The sequence below is a fragment of the Arachis ipaensis genome, chromosome B06, assembly GCF_000816755.2.
Source record: "Arachis ipaensis cultivar K30076 chromosome B06, Araip1.1, whole genome shotgun sequence".
Classification (NCBI taxonomy): domain Eukaryota; kingdom Viridiplantae; phylum Streptophyta; class Magnoliopsida; order Fabales; family Fabaceae; genus Arachis; species Arachis ipaensis.
Window position 1 is genome coordinate 88,434,114 of NC_029790.2, and position 15,296 is coordinate 88,449,409.

Consider the following 15,296-nt stretch of genomic DNA (forward strand, 5'->3'; position numbering starts at 1 on the left):
ACAAGGTTTTTGTTTATTTGTGACAGTTTTTTCTCTTATTTATGGAAGTTTATAACCTCCACCAAATGGTTTATGGAAATTTCTAAAACTCCCAAAATTTGAGGTGCCACGAGATCTTTTGTGGAGGTTTTTAAAAACCTCCACAATCTATTCAGTGGGGATTTTATATTAGACTTTTGTGGGGGTTTTAAATCACTTTTGTAGCAGTTAAAACCCCACAAATTGATTTTTTAATTTAATAAAAATTAACTATTTTGTGAGATTTTTAAACTTTTACAAATCCTATGATTATTTATTTCTTTTTAATTTTAAATCATTCATTAATCTCATCTCATTTATATACTCTCAAATTAAAATTTTATTTTTTAATATCAAAATTTAATAAATATAAATACCATGGAGTATAGCGTTGAAAAGTGTTCCTCCTGGACTTTCATTAATAATTGGTCCTTATTGATACAAATCAATAAAGCACTAATTCTTCGACTGAAGAATCAAAATCTAAAGGAAAAAATAAATAAATAACCATCAGAACCAAAAACCAAAATCAAAATTAATGTGGGATAATACACATTTATACAAAAAAAACAACAGTGTACAGTGTTACAAATTTACAATTTTTGCTCAAGGTTAACATGGATTATTGATTTTACAATATGGTTCAAAAGTGATGTATTACTTTACCTTTTTTCTAGCAACTTAAAGGCTGTCTCAACCAGTGAGTGAATTGTTAGATTGTGCCTGTTCAATCCAACAGTACCAAAGAAAACATTGAACCTTTCAAGCTCTGATGTGGTTTCTAATACACCTTCCAGCACCTTCTCCATTCCCATATGCTTGAAGGTATCTATGTTTTCTGCTTTGTCTTTCATCATTCAAATCGCAAACTCTATGGCAAACCTCCTTATCCTCAGCATCTTTGTTGCCGGATACTTGTGCTTCTTGAGAATATGTACTAGTATACTTGCCAGTTCAACTTCAGTGATTCCAGCTTCTTAAAATACAGAGCTTGATTCCTGAGAGGACATGAATGTGAAAACATTTGCTGCTAATCCAACCATGACTTCTTGTAGCTTGTTTTCTTCTGATTTGATTGCCAGAAGTATCTGCATAATTTAGCAATTTGTTAAAATTCAATCTGCATAGAAACATAATATGAAGTTCACATTCTGATAACACAAGATCATAATGATGAGAGTAAAATTTACTGTTGGTGCTACGGCCGTAACAACCTTTAGCTGGTTGAAGCATTCTGATCCACTAAAGTAGAGATAACATTAAATTGGGTGCAAAATATCATTAATATACAAAGTAGAGATGACCAAAATCAAAGAAAATATCATTTTGAATCAAGAATGGAAAAAAGATGTCACTAAAGTAGAGATAACACTCGCATTTGACATTATGCCCAACCCAAGAATCTATAAATTCATTCATGTCAAACCAAGTTCTTAGCCATTCAGAATCTATAAATTGTATCAATCACAACTTTCGTTGACTTATTTTATATTTTCTAATATTTACTGTTATGTTCTAAGACAAGTAACAACTAAGTTCTTACACTGGAGGCATGTATCCAAATGTTCTCACAAGACGAGTATGAAGTGATAAAGAGCTTCCAACTTCCCAAAGTTTAGTTAGCCCAAAATTTGCAACCTGGTAAATTTCCAAAACCTTATTAGACAGTTTTAATATTAGTCTTATCAGAAAAAAGAAAACAAAAATTACAAAATAATTATTATTGCCAGGAATATTACAATAAACTAACCTTTTCACGGAAGTCTTTATATATTAATATGTTAGCAGGTTTCACATCACGGTGGATATAAACAGGAACAGTGTGTTCATGTATATATTCAATTCCTCTTGCTGAATCCAGAGCAATTTGCACCCTTGTTGACCATGCCAAAGGTTCTCTCCCTGGAATCATGTTACCAACATTGTCACTAGTATGATAACAAAGATTAAATGTTGAATTTGGTATTTAAGAGCATAAGATCATAAACATGCTTAATTTGGTAGATAATGTAATATGTTATAACATGAAAATATGAATGTGATCTCACCTGTACCATGCAAATATTGGCCTAAGTTTTCATTTTCAATGTATTCATACACAAGGAGAGAGATCCTTCGACGCAATATCCAATCAAATGCACCTAAATTGTTCAGAGTTAAGTTGAGATTCACTGAATGCCATAGAAACTCGACCTTTTGGTGTAGAAGAAAGTAGTTACCAAATTCAAGTGATGAACATGTTTTAAGACCTTCAACTCTGAAAGAAACTCTGTTGATGCTTGAACATCCATCTTCTTAATTGTTGCTTTCTGCATAGAATAAAATTATGCAGATAAAGAACTAAATGGTTAAAGATAATTTATTTTTCCTTTTAATTTTGGAAGGTTATATAACATTATTAAAGATATAATTGGCTTGTTCTTACATGGCCTCTCAATTCTGCAAAATAGACAGCTCAGAATCTACCCTGACCAATTTTGTTATCAGAGCTGAAGTTATTTGTAGCCTTGGCTAGTTCTTGATAAGAGAATTCCATCGATTTTGCCACCATAATTGCCAGAAGGCCAGAAGCACTAGCAGCTGTGGATCCTAAAGTTTCATATTTACCACTGGTAGATGCTTTACAAGGATAAGGAAGAAAAAAAACAAAAAGTGTTATTATTATGAATTCATGATCACAACATAATTAATTCATTGAATATTTTAACATTGTGTCATAGTTAATATGACTTAATCAACTAGAAAGAAACAAATAATAGATTAAGAAGCCTAGAATTTCAATAAAATACAGCTACCATCTTGTTTTCTCTTCTATCCCTTTTCTACTAAGGACGCAGAGTCCGGGAGAAGGAGATTTAAATCGAAATAAAATAGCTGATTATGTACAAGGCCAAGTAAGTAAGGGCATGCAAGAAAGGATCACAATTGAATAAACCTCATCAACAAATTGAATGTTACGCTGGTCAGCAGTATACATCAGAATATCCTGTTAAAAGATAAAAAAAGGATAAAATAAATTAAAAAGTAAAACATTTTCTCTTACATTGAATCATTTCAATAATGAAATTTTGAGAAATTACTCTCCTTATATAGCAGTAGAAACCATTTGACTAGAAAAGAAAAACACAAGTGGTAGTAGTGAAAGAGTATAAACTCACTTCAGCCATTGGCATAATTGACATTGACTGGCCATTCTAGAAACGAAAGAGTCCACCATTGAAATCCTTGCCATAATTATTTAAATAGCACACCACCTTTGATGAACCAAAATTGCCAGCAATAGTATTAAATAAAATTCAATAAAAGAGAGGAGTAATGGAAAGTGGAATCCTGACTGCAAAGTGCCATTGTTTGAGGTAGCGTTTGTTATCATCACTATGACACCCAATGCTTGTACCTCTACTCCAGCTGTTTGATGATTCATAAATACAATAAGGTAAATATTGTAAAAGAAGTAACAACCAACAAGCAATTGATGGTCCTTAAGATAGAGTATTAACATGATTAGAGCAGTGAATAACAAAGAGCTCGTATTGACAGTTGAAAAAACTCCTCTAACTTATCTTTCAACCTTGCATTCTTCAGGGGAGAGGATAAGCAGAATGGAATTCTTATAGAAGAGATGAGATGAATGATCAAGATACCTTTTTAGTTAGACCATGAGCTGACATAATATCATAGAGCTTATGCATAAGCATTTCTTCTTTGACATATTAATTAGAACTCTATAATTTAATGATGAATTAGTGTTGATGAATTAATAAAAACATGTCACACAGAAAAATAAATCATTATTCGAAAATTCATTGATACATGCCACCAGAAATTAGTATCACAATCCCAATAGATACCAGAAAGTACTTTCTCTCTTACAAACATCACATTTGTTATTTGTTACTGAAAAATACATCAAATTAGGACTATCTAAATGAAGAATGTAATTTCTATTTCAAAGAGAATAGCTAAAATAGTAAAAAAGCACAAATTAAATTAGAGACAGGAAAATTCAGGGGTAGTGCCAAGCAAAGAACTTGAAGTTTTTGCCATTCATGGAGCATTGATCTATAGGCTTCCATAAGGATCTCATTCTGCTTATCCATATGTATATTTCAACATAAAAATCAGAATCAAACTAGGATAAGCAAAAATATCAACACTAATTGTATCGCCATCAAGTTACTAAATAATCGCAAAAGTAACAAGCCAAATCAGAAATTAGAGAAGTAATCAATTAAACTTAATTAATGTAGAGGAAATCACAAAATTAACAAAAAATAAGCTTCCATAGGAATGCACAAAAGAACGCAGAAGGAGATCTCAAAAGTTACTGTGTCGTGATCTTAGGAGACGCGCCGAAGGAATAGCTCTGCCTTCGATAATCACATTCACCACTTCCTCTGCAAGACACAACCACCGAAGGATTTACACCAAGAGACATGCACGACCGAATTTGCCAAAAACTAAAATGAAGGGAGCAACACGCTAGGAGATCGAGGAAGAGGAATGGATGATTTACCGTTTTGGCAAGATTGGGGAGCGTGTGAGTGGCGCACTTGGCAGCGGCTTGATCTGACTCCTTCTATGAGAAAGTGGAGTTGAGGATGGAAACCTGCTCCTGGACCTTGGCAAGGATAGTGTCACGGGCATCGCTGGTTACTCTCCCTCTGATCTCAGACGCTACAGCGAGCTTGATGGTGGCAATAGCAAAGAGATGAATACTGCGGTGGCGAATAGATCTGCTAGGGTTTCATTCTCACTCATCTTCCTCTTCCAATTTTTTTGGTCAAGTTTTTGTTTGGAGTTAAATTTGTTTGGGTTTAATCAGAGTAGGTTAGGGACTGGCTATTGGTTTAAAAAATTGGGCTTAGAAATTTAAACTAGTTTTAATTAATGGGGGTTTTATATTTTGCTATAAATAAAATATGTTATGGAGGTTTTCCAAAACTTCCACAAAAAAATTCCTATAAACAAGCAGAAATCTTGTAGTGACTCATGTCAATTATGGATTATTATATATCTTTTGAAATCTCTTAAAATTAGCTTTCTAAAGCCGTTGAAACCAAGTCATTTGGATATATTTAGCTCAAGTTATGCTCTTTTGAAGGTGAAGAGGTCAGGCTGCCAAAACCTCATGTACTATGTGATAAGCTCCACGTTGTACGCCAGCAATTTTTTTCCTTTTACTACTTGGCTTAGAATGATGATTTGCACTCTCAGATTCAGTATTCACTATAGACTATTATATTTCGTTGAAAATCTCTAGAAGTTATCTTTCTAATGGCACTAGAATCACCTCATTTGGAGTTTTGTAGCACAAGTTATTCTCTTTTTAAGGTGAAGAGGCCAGGTTGCCAGCATCCACCTCAACACCAAACTTAAATGTGATCATGTATCAACACACCAATTTCTTGCACCAAACCCTTGTGAATATTCATGCATGTTATAACGCAAGATAATAACTAAAAAATAAGTAAAGAAATAAAACAAATTCAAAGGATACTAAGCATTGGGTTCCCTCTCAACAAGCGCTTCTTTAACGTCACTAGCTTGACGGTTGTTCCTTGCTAAGGTTGAGGTTGATAGTGCTTCACATCTTCCCCTCTCACCTTGAATTTACTTCCTATATCTTCATATGTAAGCTCAAGATGCTCATAGAAAAGAACTCTACTCACTGTGTATGGCAACAGTGAGGGGTGAGATAGCACTACTTTGTCTCCGGGTGAAAAGTCTTCAGTAAAAATTTTCTTGTTCCTATACCCTCTAGGCACTTTCTTCTTTGGAGCCTCCTCCTTGTTTGATGCACACCCAGCACCAAACTTAGGGTTGATGTTAGGAGGTTTATTGATTGGAAAGGGAGGCTTTGGTTGCAAAATCTTTGAGGTTTCAATTGAGTGGTCAGCTTGTTACACCTCTTCTGTCTTTTCCTTTTTACTCAAGCATGAAAAAGGGACCTCTGGGAATGATTCATTAGGTTCTTCCTTCAGATTCAGGTCCTTAGCTTCAACCTTCTTGCAATCCTCTTGATCACTTGAATGATGCATGGTCTTGAAAACATGAAAGATTTGATGCTCATCATGCACCCGTAGCATTAATTCACCATTTTCAACATCAATAAGGGCTCTTCTAGTGGCTAGAAAGGGTCTTCCTAGAATGATTGAGGCATGCTCATCTTCCTCCATGTCAAGAATAATGAAATCCACTGGGAGGAAGAATTTTTCCACTTTGATCAAGACATTTTCAACCACTCCATGTGCAAGCTTCATTGATTTATCTTCAAGTTGTAGAGCTATTTTTGTGGGTGACGAGTGGGTTTTCTGCAAGTAAAGAATTTTACAAGAATAATCACATTGTAAGTATAGTTTCTAAACCAACAGAGAATCCTTTCGTACAAAAGTTTGGTTGGCACAAGTAACAAAACCCAATAAAATTTATAACCGAAGTATTTAAACCTCGGGTCGTATCTCAAGGAATTGCAGGGAAGTATGATTTATTATTGGTTATGGAAAATAGTATATTTTTGGGTTTTTGAAATAGGGAACAGGAAAATAAATTGGCAGGAAATTAAATTAATAACTATAAAAACTCTTAGCAAGGTATGAGAACTGGAAATCCTACCCTAGCTATCCTTATCAGGTGTGATGAGAATTGTTTATTGCTCCCACTTAGTTAACCCTTACTAAATAAAGAAAAGTCAAGTGGACTAATTAACTTGATTCCTCAAGTCCTAGTCAACTCCTATGGAAAGACTAGCTTTAGAGGGATCCAAACCAATCAGCAATTTCCAATTTCCAATCAACTGCTGAGTTTGATAACTCAAGTGTCACCAATTACTCAACCAAAGCCAAAAAGGAAAAATCTAAATTATTTATATCATAAATAGAAGAAAGCAATCATAAATCTAAAATATCTCAAATTATATTTAAACATAAATTCAAATCTAACATGGAAAGGTTCATAAGCCAATTTGGCAACATAAGTAATTAACAAGTAAAAGCATTAGAGTAAATAAAAGTAGAAGAGAAACATAAATTAAAGGAACATTGAACCTGGGATGAAGGAATAACTATACTCTAAGAGAAATCCTAATTCTAAAACCTAAGAGAGAGGAGAGAACCTCTTTCTCTCTAAAACTACATCTAAAAACCTAAAATTATGAATTATGAATGTTGTATTTTTCATGTGTGTGGATTCCCTCATTCTCCAGCCTTTTATTCTGTGTTTCTGGGCTTGGATTTGGGCGAAAAAAGGGCCCAGAAATCGCTAGGGGCGACTTCTGTAATTTTCTGCACGTGGCGTCTGTCACGCGTGCGCGTGGGTCACGCGTGCGCGTCATTTGGAGATTTTCCTTGTAACGTGTATGCGTCATTCATGCGTGCGCTTCGCTTGCGTTTTGCGCTAGGCACGTGTCCGCGTTGTCCATGCATGCGCGTTGCTGCCATTTTCTTCAAAACTCCATTTTGTGCGTTCCTTCTATTTTTGCATGTTTCTTTTCTGTCCTCTAAGCCATTCCTGCCCTATGAAGCCTGCAATTACTTAACACACAGATCACAGCATCGAATGGTAATAAAGGATAATTAAAATTAATATTTTTAAGGCATAGGAAACATGTTTTCACATATATCATAGAATAAGGAAGAAATTGTAAAACCATGCAAATCTTATGAATAAGTGGGTGAAGAATTGATAAAACACACTTAATTGAGCACAAGATAAATCATAAAATAGTGGTTTATCAGTGGGCTTCAACTCTTGAATGTGCAACCTCTTCATCACAGATAATGGCATTAGATTAATACTTTCTCCTAAATCACATAAAGCTCTATCAAATGTAGTATTGCCAATAGTGCAAGGAATTTGAAAACTCCCTGAATCTTTCTTCTTTGTTGGCAAGTTTCTTTGAATAATTGCACTACACTCCTTAGTCATCACCAATGTTTGGCCTCCCTTCAATAATTTATTCTTGGACAACAAATCCTTCATAAACTTAGCATATAAGGGCATTTGTTCAATAGCTTCTATGAATAGAATGTTGATGTGCAAAGTCTTGAATACCTCCCAGAATTTAGAGTAATGCTTCTCCTTGTTTTTCCCTTTGAGCCTTTGAGGATATAGAATTCTTGGCTTGTATTCAAGCACTGGAATTCTCTCTTTTGGTGAAACTTCTGTAGCTTAAATTGGTTGCTAGAAGGTCGGTTGTACGTGCTCCACTTCCAGATTAGTATCCTCTGGAGCTTCCTTTCTTTCCTTGACAGTGATCTCCTCCTTGGTTTCTTCTTTCTTTTCTTCTCCTACCACCTTTCGACTTCTCAAGTAAATAGCCTTGCACTCCTTCCTTGGATTGAGAATTGTGTCACTAGGAAGAACATTTGTGGATTTCTCCCTTTGTTGAGCAAGTTGGCCCATTTGTATCTCCAGATTTCTCAATGAAGCTTCTTGATTTTTAAAGCTAATCCTTGTACTTTCCATTAATTTTTCTAAGACCGATTCAAGGTTAGAAAGCCTCTGAGAGTCTTGTTGTGATGATTGTGAGTTTTGGGAGAGTTTTTCTACTGCAAGTTCAAGATTAGTAAGCCTTTGGGAGTCTTGTGGGGTGGAATGTGAGGGAGGTGGTTGTTGGTGATTTATAGGATGGTTGTTTGGATTGTCGTGATGGTTACTGAAGGTACTCTGCTGGTGGTTATTAAAATGATTGGGCTGGTGGGTGTTGTTAAATTGGTTAGGCCTCAAGTTTTGGTTTTTCAACCTAAAATTTGGGTGATTTCTCCATCCAGGATTATAGGTCTTTGAGAAGGGATCATTGTGAGGATTATCTATGAAATGTACTTGATCTGGAGAAGAATATCCATACTACATGCCCTCACCTTGAAATAGCCCATTACTCACACCATAGGAATTATCTTGAGAACTCACTGCTGACACTTGCATTCCTCCTAGGTATTGAATAATTGCATTTATTTGTTGAGATAAGACTTTATTCTGAGCCAAAATGGTATCTAGTGTATCTAACTCCATGACTCCTTTACTCAGTGATCTTTCAGAGGAATAGAGATATTGATTGTTGGCAACCATCTCAATCAACTCGAGTGCTTCATCAGTGGTCTTTTTCATATGCAAAGAGCCTCCAGCGAACTATCCAATGCCATTCGCGAAGTGGGGGTGATCCCATCATAAAATATCTAAATCTGGACCCAGTCAGAAAACATATCATTCGGGCATTTTTTGTGTATCTTCTTATACCTCTCCCAAGCTTCATATAGGGATTCTCCTTCATGCTGTCTGAAGGTCTGAACATTGGTTCTGAGCTTAGTCAACCTCTGTGGTGGAAAGAACTTGTTTAGAAACTTAGTGACCAAGTCATCCCATGTGGCTATGCTCTCCTTGTGTTGATTCTCTAGCCACTGCTTATCCTGATCCCTTATAGCAAAAGGGAATAGTAGCAAATGATACACCTCAGATGAAACACCATTTGTCTTGACAGTGTCACATATTTGCATAAAGTTGGAGATAAACAAATTAGGATCCTCCTGCGGACTTCCACTGAACTGATAATTTTGTTGAACTAATGTGACAAGCTGTGATTTTAGTTCAAAATTGTTGGCTCGGACAGTGGGTGTGATAATACTACTCCTACAACTATCTGAGTTGGGGTTTATGTAAAAGCTGAGAGTCCTCTAAGGTGAAGGAGCATTAATATTATTATTCTCTGCCATGTGTAGCTCAAAGAATTCTTCCACAACCACTTCCTCAATCTCTTCTTCAACTCTATGATTTCTAGCTTGTTTTCTCTGTCGCCTAAGAGTTCTTTCAATCTCAAGATCGTATTGAAGCGGTTCTTTGTCCCTGTTATTCTGCATAGACAAAAACAACAAGGAAATCAAATTGAAACTTCCTTTACAATGTGAAGAGAATTCCTAGAGGGGGAATAAAATAAAAAAATAGTAAATAAACAAAATTAAAAACGTCTAATCTAGGTAATCAATTGATCGGTAGTTTGTTAACCACAATCAATCCCCGGCAATGGTGCCAAAAACTTAACCGCGGATTTTACAATCCACAAAACACCGACAAGTGCACCGGGTCGTATCAAGTAATAAAATCACGGTGAATGAGTGTCAATCCCACGAGGATTAACGAATTAAGAAAATAATAGTCAACCGATTAATCTAGTTAGACAATCAAATTAGGGTTTTTAAAGCTTTTGAACTTAAATAGCAATTAAACAAAGCAAAACAAAAGCAAACAGTGAGTATGAAAGTGATGTATAATTGAGAAAGTTAAGGTTTCAGAGATGTTAGTCATCTGAATCAACACTTTTCACTTTCTATTCTAATCATGCAACAATTCTTTTATCGAAAATCATTAGTAATTAAACCCCAATTCCTTAGTGATTCAATTTCTCTTTAACCTAATTAAATGCTAATTCCTTAGTCACTTAATCAAGAAAAGAGTTGAAGAACTTTCACTGATTTATAAAACTACAAAATTCATAAGAACTTAACCTAGTTGATTTTATGTCACTTATCAATCCAGTTTCAAAACTTGAGAATTATGAGAATCAGTTTTCAACCTTAATTCCATTAATCACTTTCCCAAGAGTTTAAGAAAATTCAAGTCAGAGAAGAATTATTTCCCAACATATTTAAACCCTTTGAGATGAAGAACGAAAACCATTTCTTAAAGAGGAATCAATTTCATCAATTAGAAATAGAAAAGTTATTGTATTAATCCATAGAACTAACAGAGCTCCTAACCTTAACCGAGGAGAATTAGAAACTCATGTTCGTCGTGAAATCCTTAAGAAATAAAAACTGCAAAGTGCCCAAGAAGAGAAGCGGTTGGAGCCTTCTTCCCTTATATACTAACCCTAAAAGACAGAAAATTGAAATTCAAATTTCTAAATCAAATTCAAAATCAAACAGAATCAAATCTTTTTCCTAATTATTTTCTGCCGAGAAGATCTCTTCCTTGATTACTTGTGATCTTTAATAACTGTTATCATTAATGGGCTTGTGATTGATCCTTCAAAGGGCTAAGAATTTAAAGAACAGACTGTTTTAGTTTGAGATTCTGGAAGAGGCAGCAAGGCCTACGTAGTACGTGGCTTGTTTCATGTTATACATGATATGAAGAATTGATCCTGGAATGTCTTCTGTGGGCTCACATACAACGTGAAGTGGGCTACGTTGTAAGTGAGCCAATTTTCCGTCAATGTGGCCTTATGAGGTGCCCTGGCGTTGTACGTGGTGAATTTCACGTACTACACAAAAATTAACTCACGCGTACACATGCCTACCAAAATATCCTTTGTTGCACGTACGCATGCTGTATGCGTACGCCTGACAGCTACGTTGTACGTGGAATCCCCAGCGTACTACGTGAGAAACGATGATCACGCGTACGCGTGCTGCATGCGTACGCGTGATATGTAAAATGTTCCCAACGTAGTACGTGAAAGCTTCAGCGTACTACATGAAGAGTGATTGTCACGCATACGCACACTACATGCGTACGCGTGACATGTAAAACTTCCAGGGAGCTTTATGTTTCTTGCTTTTCATTGTCCTTTCTGTTTTGTTTCTTCCTATTTTCCTTCTGAAACTTCTTGTAATCAATGAAATTCAACTGATTAAAGTAATATCCATTCCAACCTTAAATTCATTGACTATCCACATAAATTCTTAATAAATCAATTAAAATAACGAAGGAAAAATACTAATGATGCAGACACATCAAGGCACCTATAAGCTAGAGTGGTTGGATGGGAAAAAGGTCCCAAGGACTTGGAATGTGGCAACCTTGAAGAGATTCTACTCTTGAAGGCCGACCTCCTGACCTAACGGTTATTTTTCACCCTTTTTACTTTAATTTATTGCTATCCTTTAGTTTACGATCCCTTTGTTAGATGCTTCTTGTTCTTTTAAAATACTTCTTACAAATAAATTTTATACTTTTGTTTGTTTATTAGTCAACCTCTGTGGTGGAAAGAACTTGTTTAGAAACTTAGTGACCAAGTCATCCCATGTGGCTATGCTCTCCTTGTGTTGATTCTCTAGCCACTGCTTATCCTGATCCCTTATAGCAAAAGGGAATAGTAGCAAATGATACACCTCAGATGAAACACCATTTGTCTTGACAGTGTCACATATTTGCATAAAGTTGGAGATAAACAAATTAGGATCCTCCTGCGGACTTCCACTGAACTGATAATTTTGTTGAACTAATGTGACAAGCTGTGATTTTAGTTCAAAATTGTTGGCTCGGACAGTGGGTGTGATAATACTACTCCTACAACTATCTGAGTTGGGGTTTATGTAAAAGCTGAGAGTCCTCTAAGGTGAAGGAGCATTAATATTATTATTCTCTGCCATGTGTAGCTCAAAGAATTCTTCCACAACCACTTCCTCAATCTCTTCTTCAACTCTATGATTTCTAGCTTGTTTTCTCTGTCGCCTAAGAGTTCTTTCAATCTCAAGATCGTATTGAAGCGGTTCTTTGTCCCTGTTATTCTGCATAGACAAAAACAACAAGGAAATCAAATTGAAACTTCCTTTACAATGTGAAGAGAATTCCTAGAGGGGGAATAAAATAAAAAAATAGTAAATAAACAAAATTAAAAACGTCTAATCTAGGTAATCAATTGATCGGTAGTTTGTTAACCACAATCAATCCCCGGCAATGGTGCCAAAAACTTAACCGCGGATTTTACAATCCACAAAACACCGACAAGTGCACCGGGTCGTATCAAGTAATAAAATCACGGTGAATGAGTGTCAATCCCACGAGGATTAACGAATTAAGAAAATAATAGTCAACCGATTAATCTAGTTAGACAATCAAATTAGGGTTTTTAAAGCTTTTGAACTTAAATAGCAATTAAACAAAGCAAAACAAAAGCAAACAGTGAGTATGAAAGTGATGTATAATTGAGAAAGTTAAGGTTTCAGAGATGTTAGTCATCTGAATCAACACTTTTCACTTTCTATTCTAATCATGCAACAATTCTTTTATCGAAAATCATTAGTAATTAAACCCCAATTCCTTAGTGATTCAATTTCTCTTTAACCTAATTAAATGCTAATTCCTTAGTCACTTAATCAAGAAAAGAGTTGAAGAACTTTCACTGATTTATAAAACTACAAAATTCATAAGAACTTAACCTAGTTGATTTTATGTCACTTATCAATCCAGTTTCAAAACTTGAGAATTATGAGAATCAGTTTTCAACCTTAATTCCATTAATCACTTTCCCAAGAGTTTAAGAAAATTCAAGTCAGAGAAGAATTATTTCCCAACATATTTAAACCCTTTGAGATGAAGAACGAAAACCATTTCTTAAAGAGGAATCAATTTCATCAATTAGAAATAGAAAAGTTATTGTATTAATCCATAGAACTAACAGAGCTCCTAACCTTAACCGAGGAGAATTAGAAACTCATGTTCGTCGTGAAATCCTTAAGAAATAAAAACTGCAAAGTGCCCAAGAAGAGAAGCGGTTGGAGCCTTCTTCCCTTATATACTAACCCTAAAAGACAGAAAATTGAAATTCAAATTTCTAAATCAAATTCAAAATCAAACAGAATCAAATCTTTTTCCTAATTATTTTCTGCCGAGAAGATCTCTTCCTTGATTACTTGTGATCTTTAATAACTGTTATCATTAATGGGCTTGTGATTGATCCTTCAAAGGGCTAAGAATTTAAAGAACAGACTGTTTTAGTTTGAGATTCTGGAAGAGGCAGCAAGGCCTACGTAGTACGTGGCTTGTTTCATGTTATACATGATATGAAGAATTGATCCTGGAATGTCTTCTGTGGGCTCACATACAACGTGAAGTGGGCTACGTTGTAAGTGAGCCAATTTTCCGTCAATGTGGCCTTATGAGGTGCCCTGGCGTTGTACGTGGTGAATTTCACGTACTACACAAAAATTAACTCACGCGTACACATGCCTACCAAAATATCCTTTGTTGCACGTACGCATGCTGTATGCGTACGCCTGACAGCTACGTTGTACGTGGAATCCCCAGCGTACTACGTGAGAAACGATGATCACGCGTACGCGTGCTGCATGCGTACGCGTGATATGTAAAATGTTCCCAACGTAGTACGTGAAAGCTTCAGCGTACTACATGAAGAGTGATTGTCACGCATACGCACACTACATGCGTACGCGTGACATGTAAAACTTCCAGGGAGCTTTATGTTTCTTGCTTTTCATTGTCCTTTCTGTTTTGTTTCTTCCTATTTTCCTTCTGAAACTTCTTGTAATCAATGAAATTCAACTGATTAAAGTAATATCCATTCCAACCTTAAATTCATTGACTATCCACATAAATTCTTAATAAATCAATTAAAATAACGAAGGAAAAATACTAATGATGCAGACACATCAAGGCACCTATAAGCTAGAGTGGTTGGATGGGAAAAAGGTCCCAAGGACTTGGAATGTGGCAACCTATTCTACATTCTACTCTTGAAGGCCGACCTCCTGACCTAACGGTTATTTTTCACCCTTTTTACTTTAATTTATTGCTATCCTTTAGTCCCTTTGTTAGTTCTCATTAATCATTAAACTATAATCAAAATTGCAAAAATAGAAGCTCAGGACTGATCACCCTAGGCACCACAACTCCACAACAAGCGCATATCCAATAAAATATAACTACCTAAAGTGACCAGGCGATTCTAAGAGTTGTAAGGAGGTAGTTCTTGACAAAATGCATCATGATTAAGCCTGTTCTCATTAAACTATAATCAAAATTGCAAAAATAGAAGCTCAGGACTGATCACCCTAGGCACCACAACTCCACAACAAGCGCATATCCAATAAAATATAACTACCTAAAGTGACCAGGCGATTCTAAGAGTTGAAAGCGTTAAGGAGGTAGCTTAGAAATGCACCATATCAGCCCGATAATAGGTTAAAACTTGTTTTTAACATAAAGGTCATAATAACGGCCTAACGATAAAACAAAAAAATAAAATTTTTTCAAGTTACAAAAGGCACCACATCGGCCCATCAAATGCAAGGGTACAAAATATTTAAAAGGTACAAGTGACGTAGCTTTTCATTTCCTCGGGATATCAACAATTTTTCCATCCTCGATCATCTTAAAAGCTCCAATTGCCAAGGTATCGAAGTCAGGAGCAATGAGGGAGACTTGGGCTTTGATCGCCTCTTCGGTGGCTTGGATACCATCCCAAGCGTCTTTAATAATTTCCTTATTCTTTTTCTTCATGGTCGAAGCCTCCTGTTTAGCAAGCTCAGCCGTCCTCGTGG

The 15,296-nt window shown here is 35.6% G+C and overlaps 1 long non-coding RNA gene across 3 annotated transcripts; it reads right to left on the reverse strand.

Moving 5' to 3' along the window:
* On the reverse strand, positions 532 to 4,874 carry LOC107604643. Of its 3 annotated transcripts, none has more exons than XR_001612322.2 (10): positions 4,535 to 4,874; positions 3,177 to 4,415; positions 2,954 to 3,004; positions 2,444 to 2,637; positions 2,238 to 2,327; positions 2,067 to 2,159; positions 1,769 to 1,920; positions 1,562 to 1,656; positions 1,209 to 1,260; positions 532 to 1,106 (listed from the first exon to the last, which is right to left on the reverse strand). It is a non-coding gene; the product is annotated as an uncharacterized LOC107604643 (long non-coding RNA). The 3 variants fall into 3 exon arrangements; XR_001612323.2 differs by lacking the exon at positions 1,209 to 1,260 and having other exon boundaries at positions 3,177 to 3,426; positions 4,347 to 4,415; positions 4,535 to 4,869; XR_001612321.2 differs by lacking the exon at positions 1,209 to 1,260 and having other exon boundaries at positions 4,535 to 4,873.